Consider the following 8,221-nt stretch of genomic DNA (forward strand, 5'->3'; position numbering starts at 1 on the left):
TTGAAATATACATATTTGTATATATAGCCTTAAAACTAATGCAGAGTTAGGGAACACTGAACAGTGAAAAAGTAACTTATAGTGTCTTGGAACTAAGTATAGTATATACCAGCAAACTTTTCTTTTATCCCTCTTGTCTATGTGGGGTGCTTAAACGTAACTTCATTGTATTCAGTTTGTAACCTGTTCAAGCATGAATGAAGAAAACATAAGCACTATTTGTATTTATAAATTTATAGGAATTTTTGCTTAAAGAACCAGTTCCTTACCTACCTATGAATAAATGCTTAAAATGTCTAATTTTGTTGTAGAGTGCAAAACTATAATAATGTTAAGTTATAGCTTCACAGGCACCTAATTAACAAGCGTATTTAATAATACATGGTGTATTACCGCGAAAAGCTAAACCTAATTTAGGACGAGGCAGATAAAGTTCTGTCCTTTTCATAGAGACAAAAGTTTAGTTTTGGAAACTGCAAAACCTTGAACTGGACTGTGGAACCTTTGAGTTTTAAACTTTAAAAATCAGAAGCAAAACTGTGGTGTGAAAAGCCATATTTCAAACCATAATCACTTAAACTGTCTCAGTGACAAATGATGTATTTGAAGCCTCTTCTTATGAGGTCTCCTCAAGGTTAGAAAGAAAATAACTCTGCTGTTGCTACAGGTGATGTAACTAGGTTTGAGGGTAGCGGAAGAAAGCCCGTTTCAGGCCTTTCTCTCTCCCGCCTATGTTCAGCGTTTTGATGAGGTCAGAGCACTGAATCTATTATGTATGCATAAACACTGCCATTTTAGATACAGATTTTGATTACAAAATATACAAATTAAGTATATAAAGCATCCTAGAAAAGAAGCAAGCTGTACTTTTCACTGCTCTGAAAAGAAAAAGGCACTTTTGCACCTTTGTGCATCTCCTTCTTGCACCAGAAACTTTTTTTTAAATGCTAAAAACATTAGCACCTCAGGGGCAAGGCAGCAATTTTTTTTTTAAGTATTGTGTGCTATTTATTTCCCTCTTGCAAAAAGATTCCTGTGTGACAAAAATTAAAATTGTGTGATGTTAAAAGGTGTATTTTTAAATACATGTTCAAATAGGATGGTCCCAATTTGCTTGTTTTTAAAATGAAATGACATTTGTAAAGCTACTTTGCTTCGTATGCCATGCAACTTTGTTTTCCTTCCACATTTGACAGCTTCACTGGCTTCAGTTTCTGTGAGTTTTGTTTATAGTCAGATTAAATGTTTCACTGATCGTTCTGGGAGAATACCTGTACTGCTTTATAGACAACTGTTTCAAATAATTCTCACTAATTCAGCATTGAAATATGTTCAAGACAGAGGCTTCTAAAATGTGTTTTGAAACCAATGTTGGATTAACTAAACGCAATTACATTACGTAGGGTCCTAGATTTGCAAGGCTTTGTAAATCTGTTGTATCAATAGAGTCCCCGGTACACGTGGTGGGGCAGAAATCTGCAGGTCCGGTGCAAGTTATGAGGCCAGGGCCTTCTGGCTGACTTGCTCTTACCTAGCCAGGAAGCAGCACCACAAAGACCTTGATGCGTGGCCATCGTTCGTTTTAGTCTTCCAGCAGAAGTCGGAATCGGAGGGAGAAGTTTCATCTGCTTGTCGTTAAACTACGCTGAAGTGCAGTAATCCTAGTTGTGTCATACTAGCAAGATGCCTGATGAGTATTAAGCAGCAGATGAGTAATGGTAGCACTTGCCTTGATAGTTCGTGCAGATGCTAAAGCTAATAATTTTAACATGTACTTAGGATAAACTGACTTCAGAGTCCATTAAATTATTGCAAAGCTCGTCCTGTCTCAACTATACAGATTAAAATCTGAGCTATTTTGTTCAGTTCGAGAATTAGAAACTTGAAAACATGATTTAACAAAAGTAGGGACCGGTTTTCACTTTCAGTTGATTCCCTGATAAGAATCTCGTCATAATTTGTTACATTGGGATGGAATAGACTTCCTACTGCATTTCATTTTTAAATCATTTATGAACCTAGGATATGGTTTCATGATCAACCATTGCTGTAAGTTTGCCCCAACTGCTCTTTTTAAGCCAGCAGTCAGGCTTATGTGGCTGTGCAGTTAGGAGGAAAAAAAAACCCGTATCTGTACTCTGCAGCTGGGTAAGTTGATGTACCAGCATGCCATGGCTGGAGTTAGGGCAAGATGCAAAGTGGGGAGACAAGACTGGCAGCAAAGGAATAGTTGCACCCCCCTTCTGCCACAGCTTGGGAAACCACACCCTAAATACAGATAAATGATTGACCTGTGTAGGGAGTATCAAAGCCTTTGCAGATCTTTCCCCACTCTATACTTAAGACAAACATTTTGCTTTAGTAAGCATCCTTTTTCTTAAAACTGGAATTGTGAGACTTTGGTGTTAATGTTGTCCTGTGTACGAGTTCCATGCTGACAAAGTTGTTTTCCGTTTGCTTTCTCTAGATGTATGTAGCTCTGTCCTGTGGGATAGCATGCCTGCCACGATCAGGTTAATAATATGGTTGTTACAGTTTACCTTTTTCAATGTACATCAGGATTTCGCCCTGCTGAGATGCTCACCTTTATCTCTACCTGCACCTTCTTGAATTGCTTTTATGCGCAAATGACTTGGTGTATTTAAATTTCTTGGTGTTTAAACTTGGCTGTGTCTGTAATGGGCTAACCTTTAGTAAAATGTTACCCTTTTCCTCATTGTTTGGCAAATACAGTATTTTAATACAAACCTGATGTACTGTAGGTTCAGAAACAACAAAACTATGTGGAGCTATAGAGCTGTACTACTTGACATTTTTCTGTAGAAAATGGGATTGTTTACTCTGTGCCAAGCTTCATGAGGTGTGAGAATAATGTCTCCCAGATAACTAGTGTAGCTCCTTGTTCCTACAGCTACATGCGTGTGAGAGGATCATAACCCAAGCCTTTATATACCAGTACGGGTCTAAAGTCTCTACTTGGCTGGATAGATTTTTTTTAACTCAATTTTAAGTGGCAAAAAGAGGCTCTGCACATGGATTTCTAGGATGCTGTAGTGCATAAAATGGATGTGATTCCTGCTATACGTTGTAAAAATGGAGCAAAATTTAAAAGTAACCTTCTGGGGCTAAGTACTGACCTGTCTGTGAAATACTGATCAGAGAATCCGATCTTTCAGTGAGCTTTTTCTGAGCTTTCTCTGTGGAATGTTTGCACGGTCTGCAGGTCTCTGCAGACCCCAGTGTGCACCTTCTGAACCTCTTCGTAGCCTTATTTTGCTTAATGACATTGATTTGTAAATGAGGTAGCAGTCACCCGGGCTGTGGCATTTGTTCACAGAAGTTCAAGAAGCTATAGGAAAACTTAAAGCTTTTCTTTAGTTTCATGGGCCATTAAATGCGTTCAAGTAGAGAAGAGGAATATACAGTACGCTAAAAGTTGAGTTTACGTCATCTCCCACCAAAAACTTGTTTCCAGAATGCACAATGTTTCTGCTACTTAATATGTGGAAAAAAATGTCAGGAGCGTTAATCTTATTGTGTCAGAGTTGTTGACCTACAGTGATCCAGGCTCTATGCATATTCCTTGCTATACTGTGTCTTCCCCCCCGCCTTCCCTCATGTAGACGCTCTAAAAAAAGCTCTTCTAAAGCCTTTGCTTCCAAGCTAAGGACACAGGAGTGATAATGGTATCTTAGAAAAGTGGTTTGGGGGAGGCTTGCTTTAAATGGAACAACGACGACAAAACCCCTAACCTTTGCAACCACAAAATTTGGGAAAGGGGGCTTAACTTGAAAAATGCCTTTTATAGAATTAATGAAATAGTTCTATTCTGAAAGTCTCAAAACTTGAGTACAGGTGGGATGACGGGTCAGATTTCTAGAGTGTAATACTGTTTTATGCCTAGCCAGATATTTACACTTGTATCGATTCCTGCCCAAATACTTTTTAAAATATCACTAGACATCTACTTTTTTCCCCCTTTTTTTCCCCCCCAAAAAAAAGGAAAATAAAGCCAATGGTCCTTACTACTGTGTAACCAGCCATTCATTTGCAAGGGTGAGTGCTGTGTCAGGTAGTAACATTTTCCTTTAAGAGCACTACATCTGCACTTCTCAGCTCGCTCAATAACATAGAGCCAAAACTGAAATGCATTTTTGCTTCCGTTAACCGTATGGCTCTGAAGAGCTGGCGGGAGCGGGGGTTTTTACAGCTACAGCAGACAGGACGCTCAATCCATATTGTGAGTAAGCCTCCAGAGTTGAAGGAGGTGCCATTGTTGTTTCTTTTGAGAAATGTCTTTGAGAAGACAAACGAGAAAACTGAGGCTGATGGGTCATAAAACATTACGTACTCTTATTTCTATCAGTGCCTATAGGCTAAAGTCTTCAGAGCTTAATTTCACTTGCGTTACTGAATTCAACCCAGTCTGAGCAATGGAAATATTGAGTAGCCAATTTAATTTTCCCTGTTGGGATTTCAGACTGAAGCACAATCTTTTGTTCAAGAAGTTACAGGGGAAGATTAAGATAGTCTTGGGGAAAATCAGGCATGTACTTAACTTTACATCCTGCTGATGTTGATGGAACTTCATTCACTATATAAAGTTTGTACATGTGTTGTTGGAGCCTTAACTGTTCCACTTTTCCTGGAGTGAAAAGAAATGTAATCTTCATTTGGTTTTGGTTTTGAAAAAGCTTTTCAAAGCCAAGGGAAATAAGGTGGTAATGTTAAAAGTTAGATTCATTGGAGATAATAATTTTGTAATTCTTTAAACATGTAAGTCAGCATATTTACTTTTAAAACATTGGAAGGGCACAGTGTAAGAGATTCAGTCTTTGATGTAGTGCTTTTAGCTGTAAGGAATAAATAAAAGGATGAAAACCAAAATGAGTTACCAGGGATGGAAAAACAGTGAGACCCTAAAACTCTAGAAATAAATGTGCTGAATTTACATAGCATTATTTCCATGTCCAGTGATGCACCTACTGAAAGGATCTTTGTTGGTATCTTTAGAGGAACTTTTTATTCTCACTGAGAGTTTGATTCTGGACTGGCGAATCTGCTGCAATTTGAAATTTCCAGACTCTTAAATTGGAAACTGGGTGTTACACAATAGAGTCCCCAGTATGTGAGATGCTGCAGTACCTGTTACCCCGTGTTCTGCGGGTTAATGCCGTGCAGCCATTTGATGCTGGAAGTTGGGATTTCCTAGCATATGTTTTATTGCTGGTGGCGTGATTTGCAATGACCTTGAGTACCAAGAGTTAAGTTGTATTTATTAACCGCATCTAACTCTTTGGTGCCAGGAATCTAGTTTTTGGAGTAAGTGCTGAATTATGCAACTGTTCATGGCAAATTGTTCTGGGTAGTTCACTACTTGGAAAACTAAATTACTAGTGACAAAGGGTTAATACGAGACACAAGCCTAGATTCTCCTAGCCAGGAAATACTGGATATTGAGGTTTCGTTTCTAGAACTGTCTGCTTTAGAAGTCTTTCAAAGCAGAGATTTTGGTTTCTAGCATCTGTCTTGTTACTAAGACCGTGTACAAACATGCTGAATTAGAGAGTTTTCCACCCTTCTCACAGAATTGACTCCACATCGTATCATAAAAGAGTCTCATTTGTAGCGACATGCTGTGTCTGTCTTTTTAGAAAATTCATGACCTATTTATATCTATTTTGTGGAAAGTGTAACTTTTTTCATTGATGACCTGTATAAATGTGTGTTACGAATGGAGAGATTTAAGCTTGAAAAGCATGTTTGCAGATCACACAGCTTCATTATGGAATTTATAGATTTAACAGAGTAATATACAAGAGCATAACTATTTTCCTTAAGTAGAATGTATAACAATATATAATAAATTATTCTCCACGTAGTTCACCCACTATTTACAGTTTTACACAATTCAAACTGTGTGTTTACAGAAAGTTAAATAAATGTATATTTTGTACTATGTACAGATTCCTGGTCCCAAAGAAAATGTGTGAACTTAGTTTCTAACTTAACTTTTGAGATTGTACTTTTTTTTCTTTTTTTTTTCTTTTTTTGTTTGGAATCAGTTGAACAAACTGCGTTATGCCTGTCGATGGTGGAGGCTTGCATTGGACTAAATGGGAGTTGGAAATATTTCTAATCTACAAAAGTGATTCCACTAAATAAAACAGGCAATTACATCATGTGTGTGTATTTGAGTGGTATGCTATAAACCATTTTCACATCTGTTCTATTGACACTAATTTACAAACTTCTCAGGCCTCCTTCAGGTTTCTGATTCAAGCTAGTTTTATTAAAATGGAATATCGAGTGCATATTTTCATATGTGACAAAAATCCCTCGTTTCATTGTTTTTTCCCTTTACATGTTGAAATTCCAAGATAAAGCAGCGTGTGCTTGGCTCCAGCCAGGGTGTTCCCCAGCGGCCACTTGGTCTGGGGTTTTCAGGAATGCTAGGGATCGATTAGGATGCCCAACTTTTGGAAAACCAAGTCACACAGGAAGAAAATGCGTTTCTATCTTCTGTCCTGAATTCAGTACTGTAACATAGAGGATAGACTTTTGTAATGTAATCTGTAAGAATTTAAGGATGCTGAAGGATAAAATAAATCTTTACAGTGGTTTTAGTCTGTAGGATTTGGAGGGAAAATGAGCCTATGTGTTATTGGGTCACATTTTGTCTTCCCTGGAAATGTTTATAGCGAGAGAGCTGGTAGGATTCTGACATGGACTCTACAAATTAAACAGGGGTGGGAGGGTATTCTGCTGTCACCTGCGACCTGGATCAAACTTGTCTTTTCTAAAGAATCAGCCCCATCCCTTTAAGGATTAAAAATCAGAACTACTGAGTTGTCCAGCAAAATGAAGGAATGTTGTATGTGGATTAAACACTGAAATTGCTAGCATATGATTGACTGTTAGCCTTGGTTCACATTAATGGAGCAAACATAGGAGACAAAGTATATGTCTGTTTTCTAGCTCAAAGTTTATAAAAAGAATGTTTTATCCATCTAATAGGAAATTTACATTTTAGTGTATTTTTCCTCAAAGCCAGAGAATAATATACCTCTGAATAGCATTGCTGGTTAATTGATTTTTTTTTAATCTTGACATGTAATAATAAATTTGAATGTCATCGGAGCTGTTTAGAAATACTAAGTTAATTCAAGGTTGTCTTTGTGGCCGAACGTAATCAGACTGCATTTACATGGGCTAATTGAAAAGAGGTAGAACATCTAAATCCCAGTTAAATCATTTAACTGTGATACCAATTTTAGATTTCAGCAATTCTTAGGAATATGATGTTCTGAAAGAGTGGCAAAGAGTAGCAAGAAGAACTATTGATAGCTGCTGATACAAATAACTAAGACAAGTATCCCTGCAAATAGGCGTACACAGGAGAGGCTCTGGGAGTTGAGCGAACTTGGTGTATGGCTCTCATTTGTGAGCTTGCAGGACTGGAAGCTCACCCGTATAACTAGAATTCATAGACTGATTAAGTTAACTTGCACTTACCAATTTTACTGCAAACTTTCCAATATTTTTACTGAAAGTGGGGGAATTTATAATTATCCACAACCTTTCAAAGATCCTACTTACGAGCCACAGCTGTGAGAAGGATTTTTTTTTTTCCCATTAACAACATTTTTCTGGTGTTCTTCCTCTAGTTTAAGATGATATTTGCTAGCCAGGATTTTAATCCTATTAAACAGGACTGAAAACTTTGCTGTGACCTACCACTTAGACTTGTCTTGAATTGGAAGTTTGCTGAATAGGCATTTAAACCAGTGAGTTTTTGTACAGCAGAGCGGATATGAAGTAAATACAATTAGCTGTATGTGTTTTCTTGTCTTCACCTCTACTCCTTAGCAGTAGAAGCGTCTGTGACGCTGTGTCCAGTGTCCTGTTGACCCTCTTCAGGAAGTATCATCTTGCCGAAGCTGCAAGTGGCTCTTCGTCCCCTTGCCTCTGACATAGTGCCTCAGAGATTGCTGCTATATAACTTGGTGAGGACGGTCACCTTCCTCTGAAACTCGAAGCCTGTCCCATAAACAATAAAAAGGTACAGGATAAAACAGTTATGTATAATTTACTTCAACAAAAGAATTCAAGGTATGTGACAAGCATGGGGGAAAAAAGGCATTTAAGGAAGCAAAGTCTTTTTTGGTCTGTTTGTAAAATAATCTGTGATGTTCCTAAACTAAGATCTACACAGCAGGAA

The sequence above is a fragment of the Phaethon lepturus genome, unplaced genomic scaffold (assembly GCF_000687285.1).
Source record: "Phaethon lepturus isolate BGI_N335 unplaced genomic scaffold, ASM68728v1 scaffold10825, whole genome shotgun sequence".
NCBI classification, from domain to species: domain Eukaryota; kingdom Metazoa; phylum Chordata; class Aves; order Phaethontiformes; family Phaethontidae; genus Phaethon; species Phaethon lepturus.